Raw genomic sequence first — 12,444 nt, 5'->3', positions numbered from 1 at the left:
ATATGAATTGTCCAAAACTTATACCATCACCATATTTAGACTAGGAAAAAAAAAATGAGATTGGTGTGGTATAAGGAACACTGAGTTCTAGCACCATGTTTATTAATGCTTTAATGAACTTATGTAAGAAATTTAATCGCTATGTGCTTGTTAACACATAAGAAATGGGAATAATGTTCAATATATTAAACATTTTTGAGGGTGTCTGTGTGATGCAGAATTGCAGATTAGAAAAGGGTGCTAGTTCTTTAGTCCCTTTTCTGTACCTTTCCCATTGCATGTTTCCCTCAGATGTGTTGGCCATACCTGTCTCTCAAACCCTTACCAAAGAGCCCTGCAAACTGCTCCTGTCTCTTGCCACTACTCCAGAATTCATATAAAGCTGCTGAAAGGGCGGGGTCATGCAACCCAGATCACAGAGAGTTAACTCCCTTTGAGCATACTTGAATCAATGGCATATGGGAAATCGGAGGAACTAGTAGACAAAAATCTGTTTCACTTCTCCTCTTCAGTAGATTCTTCCAGTCCTGAGTTTTCTGCAAGGCCTCTGTAGAGATGTCTCAAGTGTCTGAGTGACTTCTTGACTCTCCTCACGGGCAATAGTAAGCTTAAGAAAGCACCATCTTGCTGGGGAAAAAAGACTATTAGTCATGAACTTTTAAAAATAAAGTTCTCTAGGTGGTACCATAGGAGATGTTCAGAATGATTAGGGATACGTGGTATTCCTAGTTTAGCACTTGCCCTAGTACAGGGACATTCAGGAATGTTTGTAGGAGGATGTTTTAAATGAGACTTGTCCGCTATTTAGGAATTGTCTTGGGTAAAGAGAAGTCCATTAGAGACATCATCATATTTAAGGATCTCCACAAGCAGAAGAGGGTATGGCAGGAGAACATGAGAGATTATGAGGGGGAGGCATATATCATAGTTAAAAAGCCAAACTATGATAACAAAAAATCATAAAGTACTTTTAAGTATTTATTTTGATATAATTACTTTAACATGAAACAAGACATTTTAGCATATTTGCAATTAAGATAATATTTCAATGTCCTTTTTTGAGCTTGAACAGGATGTTCTATTTTTTGTATTTTTATTTCTCCTTTGTTTTATTTGCATCCTTGGGCTCAACTATAAAATTATGGCTCATACTTTTAACCCATTTTCTTTGTCATAAAGCAAACCTCTGAAGGGATATACTTTATGCATTATAGCAAATGATATTTTTATAATAGGCACCATTTATTTTATGCAGATTAAAATACATTGCAATTTTTAAATGGCAATCAAGCAAAAATATCTTTCCTCATAGATTTTTGTATCTCATTCACTTTGCTCAGTTTTCATAGTGCTAATCCAAAGGAAGATCCTTCTTTTATTTTTCTACTTAGAAGTCTTAATACAGCATTAAGAGCAAGACCTAAAAGATGTATGTGGTCCATTACAAGTCCATGTGAGCTAGTTTTGTTTTGGCTAATCATTTAAACCAATAGAAAACAATTTTAGAAGTTGTTTAACTTGCTTTGGCTCACTATGTTAGTGTCTATAAAGAAAATGATGACATTCAGGTCTCAAGTACAGGGAGACTTCAAGATGACTGACTGGAGGTGCCTGGCACTTGCCTTCTCCACAAACAAGGACCATAATATTTGCGATATTATTGTGTTGCTGTCTGTCTCATTTCTTAGGTCTAGTAGCATTTGCTTTATAAATTTGGGAGCTCCAGTAGGTGCATTATATATTTAGAGTTTTGATATTTTCTTGTTTTTCTAGTCCTCTTATCATTATATAATGTCCCTCTTTGTCTTTTTAACTGTTTTTACTTAAAAGTCTATTTTGTCTTATATCTGAATAGATAATCCTGCTGGCTTTTGGTGTGCATTTGCATAGAATACCTTTTTCACCCCTTTACCTTAAGTTAATGTGAGTTTTTATGTGTTAGATGAGTCACTTGAAGACACCAGATACAGGGTTGGTGGATTCTTATCCTTTCTGGCATTCTGTATCTTTTAAGTGTAGTATTTAGACCACTTACATTCAACATTAGTATGAGATGTGAGCTACTATTCTATTCATCATGTTAGTTGTTGCCTGAATACCAGGTATGTGTTTTTGCTTTATTTGTTGTGTTATTGCTTTATAGGCCCTATGAGATTTATGCTTTAAGGGGGTTCTACTTTGGTGTACTTTGAGGTTTTATTTTAACATGTGACACTCTTTTCAGCAGTTCTTATAGTGCTGTCTTGGTAGTGGTAAATTCTCTTAGCATTCATTTGTCTGAAAAAGATTGTACCTTTCCGTTATTTATGAAACTTAGTTTTGCTGGATACAAAATTCTTGGCTAATTATTGTTCTGTTTAAGGAAGCTAAAGATAGGACCCCAATCCCTTCTCGCTTGTAGGGTTAGAGAAATCTGTTGTTAATCTGATAGGTTTTCCTTTATAGGTGACCTGATGCTTTTGCCTTACAGTTCTTAAGATTCTTTCCTTCATCTTGCCTTTAGATAACATAATGGCTACCTGCCTAGATGATGATCCTTTCGTGGTTGAATTCCCTGGGTATTCTTTGAGTTTCTTATGTTTGAATGTCTAGCTCTCTAGCAAGGCATGGAAGTGTTCCTTGATTATTTGATCATATAAGTTTCCCAAACTTTTAGATTTATCTTCTACCCTGAGAACACCAATTATTTTGGGGTTTGGTCATTTTACATAATTCCAAACTTGGAGGCTTTGTTCATTTTTAAAATTCTTTTTCCTTTGACTTTGTTGGATTGGGTTAATTTGAAAGCCGTGTCTTTGAGCTCTGAAGTTCTTTCTCCTACTTGTCTGATTGTATTGTTGAAACTTTCCAGTGTATTTTTGCATTTCTCTAAGTGTGTCTTTCATTTCCAGAAGTTGTGATTGTTTTTATTTATGCAATCTGTTTCTGGATTTTTTTTGTCCATATCCTGTTTTTTTTTTTTTTTTTTTTTAATTTATTTAAGTTGTTTTTCACCTTTCTCTGGTGCCTCTTTGAGCAGCTTAATAATTGACCTTCTGTTTTCTTTCTCTGGCAATTCAGATATTTCCTCTTGGTTTGGATCGATTGCTGGTGAACTAGTGTGATCTTGGGGTGTTAAAGAATCTTGTTTTCTCATGTCACCGGAATTGTTTTTCTAGTTTCTTCTCAATTGGATAGATCATGTCAGAGGGAAGATCTGGGGTTCAATGGCTGCTGTTCAGATTCTTTGTCTCATGGGGTACTCCCTTAATGTGGTGCTCTCTCCCTACCCCTAGGGATGGGGGCTTTCTGAGAGCTAGACTGCAGTGATTCTTATTGCTCTTCCGGTCTAGCCACCCAGCAGAGCTAGCAGGCTCTGGGCTAGTACTGGGGAGTGTCTGCAAAGAGTCCTATGTTATGAATCTGTCTTCAGGTCTCTCAGCCAGGGATACCAGCACCTATTCCAGTGAAAGTGGCAGGGGATTGAAGTGGACTCTGTGGGGATCCTTGGTTGTAGTTTTGTTTAGTGCACTGGTTTTCTCGAATGCTAGCTGTGCTAGCAGTAAAGTTGTCATGGGAACAGACTCAGAACCTCTGGTTAGCCAGGAAGTAACAGGTGGTGGAATTAGCTGTTTTTTTTTTTACTCCTTTCTTGAAGCAGGATTGTTCTTTTATGAGTTGCTGTAATGGCTTAAATTGGTTGGCCTCCAGCCAGGAGGTGGTGCTTTAAAGAGAGCATCTAGTATAAGGGTGATATAAGCTTGCCCTACGGTCACCTGGATAAGTATTCGGGTTTCTTGGGTGATGGGTGGGGCCACAGAGCTCCCAAGAGATTAAGTCTTTTTTCTTTGACTAGCAACATGGGTAAAGAAAGACTAGCAGGCAGGGATACGATTATGTGTGTCTGAGCTCATACTCTCCTTGGGCAAGGCTTGTTGTGGTTGTTGTGCAGGATCAAGGTGAGGTTCTCAGGCCAATGGAGTTATGTTCCCAAGGGGGTTATGGCTGCTTCTTCTGTGTCATACAGGATTTCAGCGAAGTGAGGAGAAGCTGGCAGTGACAAGCCTCACCCAACTTCCATACAGCCAGCAAGGCCAGTCTCACGCCCACCACGCCCCACCAACAGCACCAAGTTTGTATTCAGGTAGACTGTGAGCTGGGCTGAGATCTTGCCTCAGGCTATGAGCTTCCCTGATGAGAAAGTAAGCAAGGCTTTCAAGCCTTACCCCTCTCCACCTGCCTCAGCTTTTGTGATCATATCAGCATCTCCCATTTGCCTCCCCTTACAATCAGATTCTGCCCAGGAAAATTTGTGCTTGATCAAAATTATTGCAAATCTCAGCTGAAAGTTTCCTTCTCTCTGTGGTCTTTTCCCAATTCCGATGGCAGCCCTCCCCAAGGACCGCTGTGAGATATAGTCATAAATAATTTCCCTGGGGACTGGGAGTGCCTATAGGGCTCTTCTTGCTACTGCTTTCACTTTTATATTTTGCTCATCTCTCTAAATTCATTTCAGCTCTAAGTAAGGTTAAATCCTTTTCTGTGATATGGATTTTCAGGTTCCTCAGTGAGAATGTGTGTTCAGAGGAGGACTTGCCCCCTCTCACACTTTGGGCACTCACAGATTATTGGCTGTGTCACTGAGTTTGCAGTGGCAAGCCAGTTCTTTCAAAGGGTCTGTGAATTCTTTTGTTTTTCTTGGTATGTTCCTGTGGTACTTCTTGGAGCAAAAGTTCACAATGTGTGTCTCTACATGCCATTTTCTCTGTCCAAGTGGGAGCTGCAAGTTAGTTCTGCTCTTTATCTGCCATTTTTCCCCTCAGTTCCTAAATCTATGTATTTATAGACAACAAATTTTCAACAAATGTGCCAAGAACACACACTGGGCAAAGGACTTCCTCTTCAAAAATACTGAAAGGAAAATTAGATATACATATGCAGAAGAAGGAAACTAGACCCCTATCTCTCATAATATAAAAAAATCAGCTCAAAATCGATAAAACATTTAAACATGAGACCTAGACCTTCTGCTAGAAGAAAACATAATGAAAACACTTCAGGACTAGATACATATTTTATGGCTAAATCTTCAAAAGCACAGGCAACAAATAGGCATATATAAATGAGACAATAGTAAACTAAAACGTTTCTGCACAGCATAGAAAACAATCAACAAAATGAAGAGACAACTTGTTAAATGTGAAAAAAAATTTGCAAACTACTCATTTGACAAGAGACTAATATCCAGAATATACAAAGAACTCAAACAACTCAGCAACAACAAAAATCCAAATGATTTTATTAAAAAGTGGGCAAATGATCTGAATAGAGGTATCTCAAAAGATGACATACAAATTACCAAGAAGTATATTTAAAAATGATCAATATAACTAATCAGGTAAATGCAAATCAAAACCAAAATGAGATACCATCTCACCGCAATTAAAATGGCTTTTTCCCAAAGGACACAAATAAATAAAACTACCATACAATCCAGCAATGTCACTACAAAGTACTTATCTGAAAAAAGGATTCAGTATATCAAAGGGATACCCATACCATTATGTTTATTGTGGCATATCTACACAATGAAACACAATGATTCTGTCGTTTGCAGCAACATGGATGGAACTGGAAGTCATTAAGTGAAATAAGTCAGACACAGAAAAATAAATGCTGCAATGTCTCACTCATATGCAGAAGCTAAAATAATTGATCTCATGGAGAAGAAAGATAATTATCAGAGTCTGAAAAAGGAGGTAGGGAATGAAAAGAGGTTGATTAAAAACAGATAGTTAAGTAGAAAGAGTAAGTTCTAGAGTTTGATATCACACTAGAGTGACTATAGCTACAAAAATTGATTGTATATTTCAAAATAGAAGAAAAAATTTGAAATGTTCCCAACACAGAAAATGTTCAATGTTAGAAGAGATGGATATCCTACATACCATGACTTGATAATTATACATTGTATGCATGTATCAAAATATCAAATCTATAATCATCTATCAATAACATAATTTTAGCAAAGAAGAAAACAGCAAAAAATTTAAGGCTCACGTACTACAAGTTGACTTCCTCACAATCAAAATAAATCACGTTACATATCATTCACTAACTTTATGTGATATTAAATTAAATGTGGGCATTAAGGTTACTGTAGTCCTATTATTAATTCAAGATGGATTAGAGACTTAAATGTTAGACCTAATACCATAAAAACCCTAGAAGAAAATCTAGGTAGTACCATTCAGGACATAGGCATGGGCAAGGACTTCATGTCTAAAACACCAAAAGCAACGGCAGCAAAAGCAAAAATTGACACATGGGATCTAATTAAACTAAAGAGCTTTTGCACAGCTAAAGAAACTACCATCAGAGTGAACAGGCAACCTACAGAATGGGAAAAAATTTTGCAACCTACTCATCTGACAAAGGGCTAATATCCAGAATCTACCAAGAACTCAAACAAATATACAAGAAAAAAACAAACAACCCCATCAAAAAGTGGGGAAAGGATATGAACAGACATTTCTCAAAAGAAGACATCCATACAGCCAACAGACACATGAAAAAATGCTCATCATCACTGGCCATCAGAGAAATGCAAATCAAAACCACAATGAGATACCATCTCACACCAGTTAGAATGGCAATCATTAAGAAGTCAGGAAACAACAGGTGTTGGAGAGGATGTGGAGAAATAGGAACACTTTTACACTGTTGGTGGGACTGTAAACTAGTTCAACCATTATGGAAAACAGTATGGCGATTCCTCAAGGATCTAGAACTAGATGTATCATATGACCCAGCCATCCCACTACTGGGTATATACCCAAAGGATTATAAATTACTCTACTACAAAGACACATGCACACGTATGTTTATTGCGGCACTATTCACAATAGCAAAGACTTGGAATCAACCCAAATGTCCATCTGTGACAGACTGGATTAAGAAAATGTGGCACATATACACCATGGAATACTATGCAGCCATAAAAAAGGATGAGTTTGCGTCCTTTGTAGGGACATGGATGTAGCTGGAAAACATCATTCTTAGCAAACTATCACAAGAAGAGAAAACCAAACACCGCATGTTCTCACTCATAGGTGGGAACTGAACAATGAGATCACTTGGACTCGGGAAGGGGAACATCACACACTGGGGCCTATCCTGGGGAGGGGGGAGGAGGGAGGGATTGCACTGGGGAGTTATACATGATATAAACGTCATGCACATGTACCCTAGAACTTAAAGTATAATAAAAAAAAAAAAAAAAAAAAAAAAAAGAAGATAAGGAAAATCAAAAAAAAAAAAAAAATAGAATATGGTCATTAAGCATCTTAATGGTCAAACTGTGAAACAAAGTCATTTATTGTTCTCCCCTTCCATATATATATATATATATATATATATATACTATTTATATAGTAATTAATAAAACAAATATGAATGCAAAAAGTGAGTGAATTTTCTATTAATTTCTAATTGGCTGTTGTTCAGATTTGAAATTCTCTGCTTCATTTTGAAATAATTTAAACTTATTTAATTTAAAATAAAATAATTTTAGCCATTTTATTTTAAGGAAATTTATGAAATCTGCCTCAAAACATCTGGAGAAGTGATCTAAACCTTTAAAAGGACACTTCCAAATGGATAATCTTTAATACAATTGGCTTGAAGAGTGATGTTGTTATTTTTTATCATTATGAACATCGTTTATTTCTAGACATGGGCTGCCATGCACTACTTTCAGTTATATGAGAAGTAGAGGGAAGATAAGAATAGAAATAAAAAAGTCAAGAGCCAGTCGCAGTTTTATATTAAAGAGTTAAATCTAAAGACAGACTTGTAAGACAGAGGATGGAATTCTTAATATGAGCAATGACCACCGTTTTCATTGCATAAAAGTCTGAACAGAATAGAGAGCCAGTTGACGAGTGTAATTTTTTTCTGGAAATTGCAATATCTGTAATTGTAATATCTATCCTTTCCCCACATATTCACATATCTACCATTAAAGAAGGTAAACTAGGCATAAGAAATCATATTTTTTTAGGAAAAACAAGGTAAGAGCCACACTGACTATTGTGAGATGGTATCTCATTGTAGTTTTGATTTGCATTTCTCTAATAATCAGTGATGTTGAGCTTTCTTTCTTGTGATTGTTGGCCATATGTATGCCTTCTTTTGAAAAGTGTTCATGTCCTTTGCTCACTTTTTTATTGGGTTGTTTGTTATTTTTCTTGTAAATTTGTGTAAGTTCCTTAAAGATGCTGGATATTAGAAAGGTCAGGTTGGCTATTATTAAAATGTCAAAAAATAACAGATGCTGGCCATGTTGTGGAGAAAAGGGAACACTATTTTTTGTTTTTTAATTTTTTTTTAAGACAGAGTCTTGCTCTGTCATCCAGGCTGGAGTGCAGTGGTGTGACCTCAGCTCACTGCAACCTCCACCTTCCGGGTTTGAGAAATTCTCCTTCCTCAGCCTCCTGAGTAGCTGCGATTACAGGAACCTGCCACCATGCCTGGCTAATTTTTGTATTTTTAGCAGAGATGGGGTTAGTAGAGACAGCAGAAAAAGGAACACTTATACACTGGTGGGACTGTAAATGAGTTTAGACATTGTGGAAGAGAGTAGGGCAATTCCTCAAAGATCTAAAGACAGAACTCAACAGGTTCCCTGTGACCATTTGACCCAGCAATCTCATTATCTCACATATATGGAAAGGATTATGAACTATTCTATTATAAAGACACATGCACATGTATGTTCATTGAAACACTATTCACAAAAGCAAAGACATGGAATCAATCTAAATGTGCATCAGTGATAGACTGGATAAAGAAAATGTGGTATATATACACCATGGAATACTATGTAGCCATAAAAAAGAACAAGATCATGTCCTTTGCAGAAACATGAATGGAGCTGGAGGCGATCTTCTTTAGCATATTAACACAGAAACAGAAAACAAAATACCACAGTTCTTACTTATAAGTGGGAGCTAAATGATGGAATGCATGGACACATAGAGAGGAACCACAGATATTGGAGCCTATCAGCGGGTGGAGATTGGGAGTGGGAATGACTGTAACTCGTCCTGCCATGCTCTTGTGAGACTAAAAGCCTACTGGAACTTCCAAGTGCTCCATGTACCACTATAGGCCCTAACCAAAACTATCTGTGGTCACATGCACATCTAGTTTAAATGGGCACCCCTGAGCTTGTTCCTGCTGAATGGCCTTTTAGTCCCAACTGTGAAAGGGAGCTGAGCTCCTATGTTTATTAATAAAGAAGCAGTTAGTAACTGCATCTGCTGCCCTTCAGCCTCACAAGAGCGTAGCAGGGCAAGTTACAGTCATCTTGCAGCTGACTTGCCCAATAGTGGGGTGGGTACATTCATGAGTAATGACCCCCTGGAATGGAAAGGCACAGACATCCACCTTGCAAAGTGGGGTGGTTACTTAGAACAGTGGAGTACACTGAGTACAAGTCTCTTAGCAGCAGAGTTATAAGAGGGTTTGGGACCTGTAGTCCTAACGCAAGATAAGGCCACGAGGCCTGAGACACCCCTAGAGCCTGAGTCATCAGCATTTAAAGATGAGCATCCCTACTTTCCTAATGGGGCATGGAACACAAATGGGTCTAGCCAGGGTGCTACTGGTGCCTGGACTGCTGTTGCAGTTCAACTTAATACTGACACCGTATGGTTTGAAACCAAGTGTAGACAGAGGAGCTAATAAGCTGAACTCAGGGCAGTGTAAATGGTAATCACTAAAGACATAATCTGCGCCAATATGGTAATCTGCACTGACTGCTGGGCACTTTATCAAAGCTAATGTATGTCACAGGCCTGTGTGCACAGAGCCTATGTATAAGGCCTGTGTCAAGCCTATATGTACGTATCTGGCCTGTGTGTGTATACGTATCGGGCCAGGCTTATGTGTATGTATCAGGCCAGACTTATGTGTTAAGCCTATGTGTATGTATCGGACCTATGCACCCAAAGGCTGTATGTTAGGCTTATGTGTAAAGCCTATGTGTATGTATTGAGCCTGTGTGCCCAAAACTTATGTGTTGGACGTGTGTGTCCAGAGCCTATATGCCAAACTTGTGTATTGGGCCTGTGTGTCCAAAACCTATGTCTCCCTCAGCCTAGGGGCTGGAATGTAAGGTACATGGTTGTGCTTTGGTCAAGGAATAGGCCGAGGTAAGCATGCGGGCCAGGATGACTCAGCGAGTTTAGGGTGCAGGTGCATACTCCACTTGTTACATAATCTGTTTGTGTAAACTTATACTTGGCTCTGAGCCACTATTGTTTGAAAAGGTATAACTTCCCCGACACTGTATAGGCTCAGTTCTCACTGGTGCCCAGAGAGAGAGTAACACTGCTTACCCCTGTAGAGCTGGCCGCCTTGAAGGTAGGCGGAGGGGAGCCAGGAACTGATTTGTGCACAGAGGGAAAGAATTAAGCTGCTGACCCTGTAGTTGGCCTTGCAGGTCAGGGAGTGCGGCTGCAAGTTTGGGGGCAGCAGGAGCCACAGAACTGGCTGCTGAGAGGAGCCACAGAGCCAGAGCAGTTAGCGGAGGTAAATGCAGACAGTGTGAGAGAGCTGCTAATGAGGGAGCTGCTGAATAAAGCCGTATTTCACCAGCCTATGCCCCCCCAAAGTGTTCTTTCAGCTATCTGCCCATCCACTCACTCCTCTCAGACCTCAGCTGGGGCTACAACCTGACCCTGAACCTGACATTTGGCATTGTTGTGAGCCTAACAGTGAATAAAGTTTCTATTTTATATTTTTGTATTAAAATTCTTAATTGATTGAGTCAAAAGGCAAAGAAAACCATTATGTAAACAATTTTTAAGAGTCTTCTGAGTACAAGAACAAAGGAAGATATACAATAGTTTTTAAGCGTTTTCAATAATAGTAATTCCAAATATTGTAGAGATTGTTGGAATTTAGAGTTTATTTTAATATATAAAGTATGGAATATACAATATATAATATATACAGAATATTTAATATATAAACTATGGAATTTAGACTTTATTTTAATATGAAAAATATGGCTTTATTCAGTAGCTCTCTCAGCAGCTCTCTCACAGTGTCCACATTTATCTCGGCTATCTGCTATATACATTGCATATACAAATTCATAATTTTGATATTTATAACCACGTTAGTCCTTACATAAAACAATACATTTGTTGTATTTAGTGATATACCTAAAAAAATTAGTCTCAGCAAAGGTACTTTCCCCAGATTATGCAGATGGTAATTGAAAGACAAAGTTAAATCCAACTTTTTTCTCCTTGCATGCATTGTTGTTTTCAGCATATTTGTTGCCTCATTACACCTCATCTAATTCACAAGAAAATTAGAAATCTTATAGTATTTATTTAGTTTTTAGTATCTCATAGGGTTTTAAAAAATACATTAGCACAAAGTAGAGTTTGAGTACAACAAAAGACAGAGCCAAATAACATTTGGATACACGATGACTAATATTCTTTGGCAATGATGGTAATATCCTCTCATCCATTCAAGTTGGGAGTCTCAAATAATTTCATTACTCACATTATTCACATTCAGTTTTCTCCTCAATTTTACCACCAACATCAACTTAATCAGTTCCTGCCTTTCAATTCCAATTGCTTTCACTTGGCTCATTACTGTTCAACACCACTACAAGAGCATTAGCCTCTGAAGTCGGAATTAACAAAGGGAAGGCATCAAAAGGTGTACCGAAGTCAAATCTGTTACAGATGTATTGTGTTAAGTTGATGTGCCTTCTGTTAAGTAAACATGTATCCTGTTCAGTTGAATGAGCCTCCCATTAGCTTCAATGTGTTCTGATGTGTCCTGATAGGATGATAAATACCACTTTAGCCTTGAATATCAGCTAGGGGAAAGTTGCTTGGCACATCATTGGAACTCTTGCCCTTAGTTCAAAGATCTCTGAGACTTGAGGGATATTAGGAATCAATATAACAAAGACGCGTTTTTTCTAAGTTTCAAGTGCTGTGTCCTAAGTTTAGTAAACTGTGGAATCATGCAGTCATATTCCAAAGAGTAGTTTATGTAAATGATGAAACTGTAATATGTGTAGAACAACAAACAGACTCCATTTGTAACAAGCTTTTAATTTGTCTCCTACTGGGCAATTTCTAATCCTACACACAGCTGATAATGGAGTCTATTTGTAGCTACTGGACACAGAATGACAAGTAAGACATGGTCTCTGCTTTGAAGAATATAGAGATGGATGGAGACTATACACTTCCAACAATCAAAATGCAATGTGACATGTGCAGCAATAGAATTATGAACCAATTTACTTACCTGTGAGTAACTCAATTGATCTTATTGTGTAAGGTCACAGAAAAGGAACCCATAAAAGATCACGGAGAGGTCCATTTTTCATTGTAATTATTATAACCATTATGACTTGTGAAA

Source organism: Trachypithecus francoisi, unplaced genomic scaffold (assembly GCF_009764315.1).
Source record: "Trachypithecus francoisi isolate TF-2019V2 unplaced genomic scaffold, Tfra_2.0 Lachesis_group18, whole genome shotgun sequence".
Lineage (NCBI taxonomy): Eukaryota > Metazoa > Chordata > Mammalia > Primates > Cercopithecidae > Trachypithecus > Trachypithecus francoisi.
The sequence above is the reverse complement of the archived record's forward strand: the minus strand, read 5'-3'. Positions refer to the sequence as shown.